Below are 11,223 nucleotides of genomic sequence, written 5' to 3'. Positions count from 1 at the left end.
GGCTCCCAGTGGTCGTGGGCTTCCTTGGTGGGCTTTGGCCTCTGCTGCCTCACCTGATCTTTGACCTCATCCTCACTTAGTGTTCTCTCTCTGCGTGTGTCTGCCTCCAAATTTTGCCTTTTTGTAAGGACACTAGTCCCACTGGGCTAGGGGTCCATCTTATGCCAGTATGACCTCATCTGAACTAATTGTATCTGCAATTCAGCCCACAACGCTTGCTCAGAGTCACAGATAAGTACAGTAACTCAAACCCAGGTCTGTCTGACTAATGTTAATGCCCCATCCAAGGTGATAATGACCCCCTCTGAGATAGATGGTCTATAAAATACTTGGAGCTATACTTGGAGAATATCACCTTGTCAACTCCCCAAAGGCAGGGACCATACCTCAAAAAACACTCTTAACACTTGTCTTTATTCGATAAATACAAAATCTATTTAAAATCTTCAAAGAAGACGTTGAGACCTCTGAGGAATTAAAATTCCTCTCCCTCCCCATTCCCTCCACCCAGATGGGATGTAGCATTTGCTCAGTGCAGGCAGCTGTGGGCGGTCCTTATTCACGGCCCACCCACAGTTCTAGAAGGAAGACATCTCTACCTTTCCCAGCTTTGTCCACTGGAATGACAATCTGCCCCCAGTGGATCAAGTGGCCTAGAAACTAACATTCCGAATCAAATGAAGACGTGTAAGACTAAAAAAATAGACAAACTCAAAAATAAAAATGAATTGACTGCAGATGGATCTGAAAAACAGTCCTTTGAAAGAAGTATGTTGATGCTTCTTAGAGATAAACAGAGGAATCAAATTTTTAGAAAAGAATAAGCAATTAAGAAGCCTACATAGAAAGAAATGAAACAAGAATAGTGAATGCAAAATAATATATATATATATCTTTGAAGTGAAAAATATATCTTTGAGCTTAATAGAATGAATAAGCTCATATGGAACACAGCTGTTTAGCGCCAAGGAAGTCTCCCTGAATGGGGCAAAGAGATAATATAATCATTGTCTTATTGGTTGCATGATATTCCATAATGTGTGAGTTCAGCAAGTTTGCAGAATACAAGATCAACCCACACAATTTTCTCAGCTGCATTTCTATATACTCACAAGGAACATGCAGAAACTCAAATAAAAAACACAAATTAAAAATACCATTTACAACAACATCAGAAAAATAAAATGCTTAGGTATACTATTAACAAAAATGCGCAGAATTTTTATGTTAAAAATGTCAAAATCCTGATAAAATAAATCAAAGAAGACCTAAATAAATGGAGAAACATTCAATGCTTATGACTTGGAAGATTCAGCACATTAAAGATGGCCATTCCCCCCAGTTAATCTACAGGTTTAAATAATTCCTATCAAAATGCCAGCAAGGTCTTTTATGGACATAAACAAACTTATTCTAAAATTTATATGCAAAGACATAGGCCCTAGAATAGCTAAAATAATCTAGACAGAAGAATAAGGTGGAAAGAATTACTGTACCCAGTGTTAGATCTTCTTATGTAGTTACCATGGTGAAGACTGTGTTATTGGTAAAAGGACAGAAACATGGATTAATGGAACAAAATAGAAGACTCAAAAACTGACCCCTACAAATATGTCCAACTGTGTTTCACAAGGTGCAGAAGTAGTTCCATAGAGGAAAGATCACCTTTTGGTGACTCAGATGGTGCTGGGGCAATCGGACATCTACAGGCAAAGGTATAATCCTCCACCTCCTCCTTCTATCCTATGCAAAAATTAACTCAAGATGGATCGCAGACTTCAATGAGAAACATAAAACTCTAAAACTTTTCAAAAAATAAAGTAGAATGGTTGGGGGACACGTAACAAAGGGTACCTGGTCCTAAACCAGTGGGAAGTGAGGATCAGTTGGAGGCCCAAACTTCATCTGCACATGCATTATTTATGCATCTAATTCTGACTAAAGCAAAAGAAAAGAAAATAGAAGAAAGCCTTCAGAATCTAGGGATAGTCAAAGAGTTCTTAAACTTAACGCCAAAAGCAGGAGCCATACAAGAATAAAAGCAAGTACATTAAACCTCATCAAAATTAATTACATGGATCTCATTTGCTTCTTGATTTGAACAAATGCTAAGCCACAATTATGAGACAATGGAGAAGTTGGAACATTGGTTTGATATTTGATGATATTAAGAAATTATAGCCGGGCTCGGTGGCTCAGCCTGTAATCCTGCACCTTTTGGAGGCTGAGGTGAGTGGATCGCCTGAGCCCACAGGTTCGAGACCCGCCTGGGCAGTGAGACCTCATCTCTACAATAAACCAAAAAATCAGCCGGGCGTGGTAGCGCATGCCTGTAATTCCGGCTACTTGGAAGGCTGAGCGGAAGGATCACCGGAGCCCAGCAGGTCGAGGCTGCGGTGGCCAGGAGCGGCCACTGCACTCCAGTCTGGGCAACAGAGTGAGACTCCAACTCAAAAAAAAAAAAAGAAAGAAAGAAATTATAGGGGGTGGGAGGGAGCAAAATAAAGAAATTATAGGTAAATTCTTAGATGGAATTTTTTAAAAAAGAGTTCTAGTCTTTTAGAGATTCTTGCTAAAATGTTTGCAGATTAAATTATACAGAGTCTGGAATTTGCTTCTAAATAACTGGAGGACAGGAGAGGACTAAATTAAATTAGCTTGGCCATGATATTAAATTTTGAATCTGGGTAATGGGCAGAAGGCAGTTCTTTAAATTATCCACTCTACTTCTATATGCATTAGTAATTTTCCATAATAAAAATTTAAAATGACATTTTAAAAATCCCATCAGATGGATGTTGTGGTAATACCCTTTCTCCCCTACTTTCCTCCTGCAATACAATATCTAAATTTTTTGAGGGACACATGACTGCCCAGAAGTAAAGATTTCTCTTTTCTTTCCTTGGCATCTCTTACATCTTTGTGGCTAAGGTCCCACCAGTGGAAATGTTGGGTACGATTTCATAAAGGGAGAATGTGCACTCTCTTTGCTACTTTCTCCTTCATGACAGCTAGAATGCAGGCATGATAGCTAGACCCAAACAGCCATATTAGAGCATGAGGCAAAGTCACTCACTGTGGATAGCAGAATTAGATAGCAGTAGCCTGAGTCCTTGACAATCACAGAGGTGTCACATAGCTTTGGGCAGCTTATCTCTGGACTTTAGTTATGTGAAGCTTACGTTCATAAATGTTGCTGTTATTTGAGGCATTCGATTACTCAAGATGAATCTAATCTTAACTAAATTAGAGGTAGCACGTTAACTTAGCTACTCATTAATTTGGGGCATTAGGTTTACTTTAAAATCTCTGTTATTCTAAATGGTGTAACATGAACTTCTTTATGCAAAAAACTCAATCTACATTTCTGAGTGTTTTTTTTTCCCCCCAATGTATTCTACTAATCTCCCGGGATGAATTTCTGATCATGGAAATTTGGCATCAAAGAATATTTACATTTTAATATATCGTAATACATACTGCCAACTAGCTTTCTGAAATGGTTGTACAAATTAAATTCCTGCCAGTCATGTATACAAATGCCCATTTCATGGTCGCTGCACTGTTCCCCGCCCCCGCCATGTCATGCCTCTTGGCCCATTCTGGACCTGAGCTGCAGCTGGGAGGACGCCCCTGTGCCCACACACAACTTCTCCCCCAGATGCCAGCGGCACCTCCCCCTTGCCCTTCCCCAGACTTTCCCCAAAGCCCAGGAGCTCACTCAGCCCTCATACAGGTGAAGTGGCAGGGAGTTAGTGCCCCAAGGAGATGGGAGATTGTGAAATGTACTAGGTGTTTTTATAGTAATTGTACATATTTATGAGATACAAAATGATATTTAGATACATGTTGGGTCCTGAACCCCAACATGTGGCCAGTCCAGCTCCAGGCCAGGGGCAGACAGGATACTCGGGTGACCAAAGTGTCCTAACACCTTGCAGCCTGCCACAACACAGCACCCCTGGCAGAGCTGCCCAGGGAGCAAGGACATGCAGCAAGGACAGCAGTGGGCCAGGCATCTCATCCAAACTTACAGTGGGCCTGAGATGCTTCTGTCAAAGATACACAAAGCTGGACATTAAAGTGGTCCAGAGAGGTTTAATCAGTAATAATAATGGCAATAGGGAAGAGTCAGTGTGAACGGAACTCAAGATGGTACCAAGATGACAGCAATTTAAAGGGAGAATGAGGAAATAGGGAGGGGTCAGCAGGGTCTCAGGGAAGTGAAAAATCACAAAAAGTCGGAAGAGAGGCTTGGTCCACGTGAGACCCATCTGGGATTGCTCACTTGCGCGACTGGGACGAGGCTCCTGTCCCCCTGCAGAGACTGGGAGATGGGGGTCCTATCACAGGGGTGGTCAGACCCAACGGGAAATTCTTTTGGCAGCCTGGTGATTTGAGGGGATCAGGTTCATCCCGGGCATGTGGCCTTGAGTTGTTGGAGCCGATGTCTCAGACTCCTGCCTCACCCCTTCCTCAGGGCTCTGGCTCTCAGCTGGAGTGTGGCCGGTCTGTGAGGGTGAGAGGTTGTTGGGAACAAGGCTGGTTACTCACCTCTCGTGGCCCCAGCTTCCTTATCCTTCCAGGGAGGATTTTAGTGCTACCTTCACAGGGGATGGAAGGATCAGCGACCCCCTTCAGAAGCTAATAATGAGAGCTGCCACTCATTCACCACTTACCATAAAACAGACATTTCACCTAACCCGATTTTTTTTTTTTTGGAGTTGGACTCTCACTCTGCTGCCCAGGCTGGAGTGCAGTGGGATGCTAACAACCACCACAGCCTCAACCTGCTGGGCTCAGCTGATCCTTCCACCTCAGCCTGCCAAGTAGCTGGAACTACAGGCAGGCGCCGCCACGCCTGGCTAATTTTTCTGTAATTTATTGTAGAGATAAGGTCTTGCCATGTTGCCCAGGCTGGTCTCAAACTCCTGGGCTCAAGCAATCCTCTCACCTCAGCCTCCCAAAGTGCTGGGATTACAGGTGTGAGTCACTGTGCCCGGTCTTGGAAGGCCTTCTTCGTAGACTTGGCCCAGAGACAAGGCTGGGGGATAAGGTCAGGGGCCCAGGAATATGACACACATGAAAATATAGACATGGTTGTTGCTATTGAAAAGAAAGAAATCCTTCTTGTCCAAGCTCTTCCCCTGCAGAGAGCTCCAGCCACTGACTCTGGGTCTGCTCCAGTTCCCTCTTGGGTGCTCTGAACCCCTGTGGGGAGGACCCCTCCCTCCAGCCCTGCCTGTTCCCCCAGGGCACTTTCCATTCCTGGCTTTACTTCTCCAATCTTTGTTCGGTAACAGAATCCTTCCACACTCCCCTCAAATTATATCTCATGTGGGGCTTAAATTGAATAAAAATAAATAAATAAGCTGGGCTCGGTGACTCAGCCTGTAATCCCGCACCTTGGGAGGCTGAGGTGAGTGGATTGCCTGAGCCCGCGGGTTCAAGACCCGCCTGGGCAACTTGGCGAGACCTCATCTCTACAATAAATCAAAAAATTAGCCGGGCATGATAGTGTGTGCCTGTAGTTCCAGCTACTTGGAAGGCTAAGGTGGAAGAATCGCCGGAGCCCAGCAGGTCAAGGCTGCGGTGGCCAGGAGTGGAATGGGCAACAGAGTGAGACTCCGACTCCAAAAATAAACAAACAAACAAACAAACAAACCCCAAAACTAAAAGCATAGCAGTTATGTTGAAGTCCTGTCCTCTGATCAAATTTTGAATAATAAAAGTGATGATAATAATAGCTATTGCTTATTCTGCTTTGCTGGAAGGATATTAGACTATAATTCAACACTTAAAGCAATCCTGAAGGTGGGTATCATTGTCATCCTCCATTTTACAGATGGGGAAACTGAGTCACGGAGCAGTTAAGCCTCTTGCCCAAGGCCACACACAAGTCAGAGCAAGATTGTATAAAGGTTCCCCCAGCTGTTCCTTCCCAAGGCTCACGGCATGTTCTCTGTCCTCAGGGACTTGTGCTGCCATCTCTGAGCCTATCACCTGCCCTGATGTGTCACTTTCAGGGTGGGCTCAGAGAGCCCTCCAGCTGGCCATGGGCGGCAGATTCTGAGGGAAACACCAGACCTGCTTAGAAAACCTGCCCCAGACAGTGGGCCTGAGCATCTGCTATGGGTCACCTTTCCTGTTTACTCTGAGGCTGCTTTGCTGGACAAGGTCTCTTTGTCTGGTCCGGGGGGGAAGCAGGCTTTTGAGGACGGGTTAGTATGAGGGCTATTTATTGCCAGGACTGGTTGCCTCTTCTGGAGTTGAAGAAGTTGCTGTCACAGACTGTGGGGAGGCTGATACTGCCCTCACCACCCCTTCCCCTGCTTGCTGGCCCAGCTCCTTGCCCAGCATCCACCTGACAACTCCTCCCCGCCCCACACACACACATGCAGGTGCACACAACTTTCCAACAAGCAGGGGAAAGCAAAAAGGGTATTTCCTGAGTCTATGAATGGCCTCATGAGATTCCTGCACACCTAAAGTCATTTGCAAAATTGTGATGTATGTGGACATGTGTGTGTCTCCAGTGTAGACACATGCAGAAATGGCTATATAAATTGTGGAGCTTTATGAAGTCTTGATTGTCAAGAAAAAATAGTACAAAGTGAAAATGTGGCACCTCTTGTTCAAAAACACTAAGAATTTCATGGCCAGGCATTGTGGCTTCACACCTGTAGTCTTAGCACTTTGGGAGGCTGAGGTGAAAGAGTCATTTTGGATCAGGGGTTTGAGACCAACCTGGGCAATATGGCAAGATCCCATCTCTATTTAAAATTATGTAAATGAGAAAAAAGGAAGGAAGGAAGAAAAGAGAGAAGAAGAGATAGGATGGAAGGATGGAAGGAAGGAAGGAAGGAAGGAAGGAAAAAAAGAAAAAGAGAAACAAAATTTCATGATGGCAACAGGCAGTAGCAGAACATTACTCAGGATCTGTGTGAACTCAGGGCCCTGCACAACTGCACGGGCCACACACCCAGGAAGCAGGTTCTGCACACACACACTGAATGTTCACACCGCAGGCACTTTTCTAGTTAGAGGGCTCAGGGCTTCCATGAGAATCTCAGCAGAGCTCATGATTCTCAAAAGACAAATAACCATCTAGCAGCAGAAGGCCAGATAGGCCTGGTTTGCATCCCTGGAGCACTACTTACTACCTGTGGAACCTGGGTCAGTTTCCATGAGCTTTCTGAGCCTGTTTTCTCAGAAAGCTACCATAGTACCTACCTCAAAGGGCGCGCGGAAACAAAGTGCTTAGCACAATGCCTGGCGGATTGAAGGCACCCAGTAAGTGGTTGGTTATGTCTATTCTGCATGTTACATTTGATGGCACTTAGAAATTTCTACATCGTCCCACCGGCCTGACCTTAGCCAGCTGTGCCTTCCGTGGGTGTCCCAGCAGGCCCAGCACAGAGCATGGTGGGGGTTCTCAGGGACACACACTGGCGTTTCTGTCACCTGGTCTCATATGACAAGGGATGGACCTGAGTGGGCTGGCCTTTTCCTCAGGCCCTGCCTGTTGGCTGACCTGACTGATTTGGTCCGCAGTATCTGGGCCACAAGAATATGTGACAAGTAGCAGCAACCTAAGAGGCCCCGGGGCTGGTGAATGGAGGCTTCTAGGCTGTGCTCGAAGGGGCTGAGTCCAGTGTCTCGCTTGACAAGACCTCTTTCCAAAGCAGGGCACCCAGGAGAAGGTTCTTAGGAAACCTGAGGCCCAGTGACCCTTGGTGGCCCGTATTTCTGCTCTGGTCCCCACGTGGCGGCTTCCCCAGGGTCTCTGTGCCACCTCCCCAGTTGTGCCCACTGGGCCTGCTAGCATCACAGGGAGAAGACCCCCGGGTACTCAGTGGCCCCCTTCCCTCCCTTCCCCAGCCTGATCTCCTGGTCCCTCCTCACTTCTTTTGGTGTGGAGACACTAGGAAGGAAGGAGTGACAAGGAAGGAGCAGGGACGCTGGGCTCTGGGGTCTGCAGTCTCTCAGGTCCCCATTCCTGTATCTGTCACGTGCAGCCAGAGCATCTTCAATTCTGCCCTGAAGAAGCCCTCCCGTGCTCCTAAGGAGGCTTTTTGACATTTGCAATGTGTATCTTTGTACTAATAAAAACTGGAAACAACTAAATGCCTATCAAGAGGGAGGGAGAAATAAATGATGGGATCATCATATTATGACCCATAGGCAGCAGTTCGTGCAAGATAAGTGGGCTGCAAACGGTAGCTCATGCCTTTCATCTCTGCATTTTGGGAGGCAAAGGCAGGAGGATCACTTGAGGCCATGAGATCGGGACTAGCCTGGGCAACCTAGCGAGACCCAGTCTCTACAAATATTTATTAAAAAGAAACACAGCTAAGTGGGCTGGCATAGAAAGGTGTCCAGGAAATATTTTTAAGTGAATAATGCAAATTGTTAGACATTACATACAATGTAAATCATTTATATAAACACGAACTATTATACATTGTCTAAACATGCTTTTGCAAAGGGGAAGGTCTGGAAAGATATGCTTTAAATTGATAATAGAGGTCACAGAGGCCGGAGGGGAGGAGGGTGAAGAAGTGATCAAGGAGGACTTTCACTGCACTATTCTGGGGCCCTTACCCCAGGCTTGTTCCATCTCCCAGACTCCCAAGAAGGAATGGAATTTCTATTCCCAAGGCCAAGGCTAGGCTGTACCTCCAGGCTATATCTAGGATGGGAATTCTGAGTGGCTTGTAAATAACCAACTTTCTAGCCACTGATAGTAAAATTGTTACAACCACCATTTATTAACTCCCTACCTAGGGCTGGGCACAGGCTGGCATCTCACCCTCACTACAGCAAGGTGAGAGTAATAAGCATGAAAGTGACTGTCAAGAACCGTGGAGGGTCTGGGAGCTTACTGCCTAGCTTACTGCCCAGCAAGCTAGCTTGCTGCAGTTTTATGAGTGCTGGCAAAAGACACAAGACTCCTGGGACAGACACAAAGGACTTTCTCACTCAACACAACAGGCGACATGAGTTCATGTTTGCATTGGCTCTCCTTGTCTCACAGGGCAGACTTGGAGGTGGGCCCAGGTACAGTGGTTGATGTCACAGCCAAGGAACCATGAATTTAGGAAACTCACAATCTTATAAGGGGTTTCCTAGCAAACCTGCAAAAGTCTTTGTCCTGAAGGGAGACATTATTTTTACTACCCTAGAAAACAAACAAATTTGTCCTCTACCCTGGAGGAAGACACTAGCTCTATCTTGCAAGGTTGTTTACTATACAGACATCCTTGAAAGGTAATCCAGAACAAAAGTATCACAAGACAAACAGAAAAGCAAGAGGCCTTCAGAGAATTGCCCCCCAACATTGACAGACTGGGAAAGTGAGGCGCTGAGGGATTGAGACACTTTCCTGGGGTCACAGGACACTTCTGGGACACAGCAGACTCCAAAGCCCTTGCTTTTTCCTCCTTCCTCCAAAATGGGCTGCTGGTCTAGCCTGGGAACAAAGAACCACATACGATACTGTTTCAGAGGGAAAACCCACCTGAGTTCTCCACAGTTCTAAGACCTGTAGAATTGTGGGCACACGGCCTGTCTCCAGAGCTCAGCCATCCCAGAAGAGAAAACTCCTCCCCGGCTGCCGTGGGTGATGTCACAGAGGAGCTGGAAATAAAGAATGAGCTTCTGGAAATGGGATAAATGCTCTCTTCTTTTGCAGAAGGAAAAAAATGTCACGTTGTTCCATATTTATTTAAATATAACATTTATTTATGGAGCCAAAAGAGTTGGTGTTGGCTTTCAGCACCCAGCCAGGAAATGGTCTGGGCTTGTTTTTGTCTCATCAGCTCACTCTGTCCCCCAGTGACCTAATCTGATTTTTCAGAGTTGGAGTCCAGACCCTGTCCCCTGGCTCCCCGGCCTCCCCTAACCCACCTGATCTCTGGAGCCCACCCCTCCCCTCCTGGAAAATGGCAGACAGGGGTAAAGCTTGGCACTGGGTTTCTCTGTCAATTACTCCTCATCTGCAAAACAAGACACACACCTGTCTCATACCTCCCTTGTAGATAAAAAGCAATCTCATTGTAATCATAATGGCTCCTAGCTTGGCAATTTGCTAATACGTGCATCTGCATTTATAGATAGGGAAACCGGGGTTTAAGGCTTCCGCATCTGTAGTTGGCCACTGTCACATAGACGCCCCTGAAGAAGGCCTGTCCCTGTCACATCACCACCCTCAGCTTCTTCCTGGACACCAAGGAAGATGCATCCCCAACATCTGCTCCTTTGCGCTCTCTCTGAAGTTGTCTGAGATTTATATACTCAGAGGCTTGGGCAGGGCTGAGACTGGGTCTCGTCCCGAGCTCCCTCACCTGGAAAATGCTCCATACAAGGCTCTTCAACATTGTCTATTGCATTTCAACTTCACAGCAACCCTGAGAGAAAGAGAGATTTGTGTCCATTTTACAGGTGAGGAAACTGAGGTTCTGAGAGTCTTGTGTGGCCAGTCCTCACAGCTGGTGGGGGTCAAAGATAGAACTAGAGCACAGGTCTTCCACTCTCTAGGCCTGGCTTCCTGCAAAGCCTCTGAAGCAGGACACCAGACTGAATGCTGGAACCCCGATGTCATCTCTGATGTCTCCCATGTTGTGATATGGCCTCAGTTTCCCCTCTGCAGCATAGGACAATGCCAGGCTCCTTGCCACCTGAGATTCTCAGTGGAATGTAAGTTCTCTTCAATTGAACTGTATGCTATCAATTTGGAAAAACCCAGGGAAGGTCAGTGATGGGCCCAGAGTCCCCAGTGAGCCAAAAGCAGGGTTAGACAAGGTCTCAGCCCCCTGCCGTAGGGCCAGGGTTTTGCCAGCCACACCTCCGTGGCACGGGCTTTTCCAGGGATATGATGGCAGGCTGTGCCCTGACTCACAGAGGGCACTGAGGGCTGTGGTCTCCCCCTCCATAAGGCCATTCTTGGCAAGTCCCAAATAAGCTCCCATGGCCGACAGGGAAATTACAGGGTGGGGTGGCAGCGGGGAGGCCAGGCCAGGACGTGGGGGTGGGTGGGTGGGGTGGCAGGAAACCAGGGAGGAGCAGGCCCAGCCGCCCACACTTTCCTGCACGAAAATTGCTGGTAGCTGTAGTGGACACCTGCAGCAAGGTGCATGGGGCATTGGGGAGGGCTGGGCCCCCACCCTGAGAGACACCTACCTGAGCCCAGTTTGGACGTAGGGGTGGGGATGACCTGTGATA

This window comes from Carlito syrichta, unplaced genomic scaffold (genome assembly GCF_000164805.1).
Source record: "Carlito syrichta isolate Samal-C Ts95f unplaced genomic scaffold, Tarsius_syrichta-2.0.1 Scaffold315300, whole genome shotgun sequence".
Taxonomy (NCBI): Eukaryota; Metazoa; Chordata; class Mammalia; order Primates; family Tarsiidae; genus Carlito; species Carlito syrichta.
The sequence above is the reverse complement of the archived record's forward strand: the minus strand, read 5'-3'. Positions refer to the sequence as shown.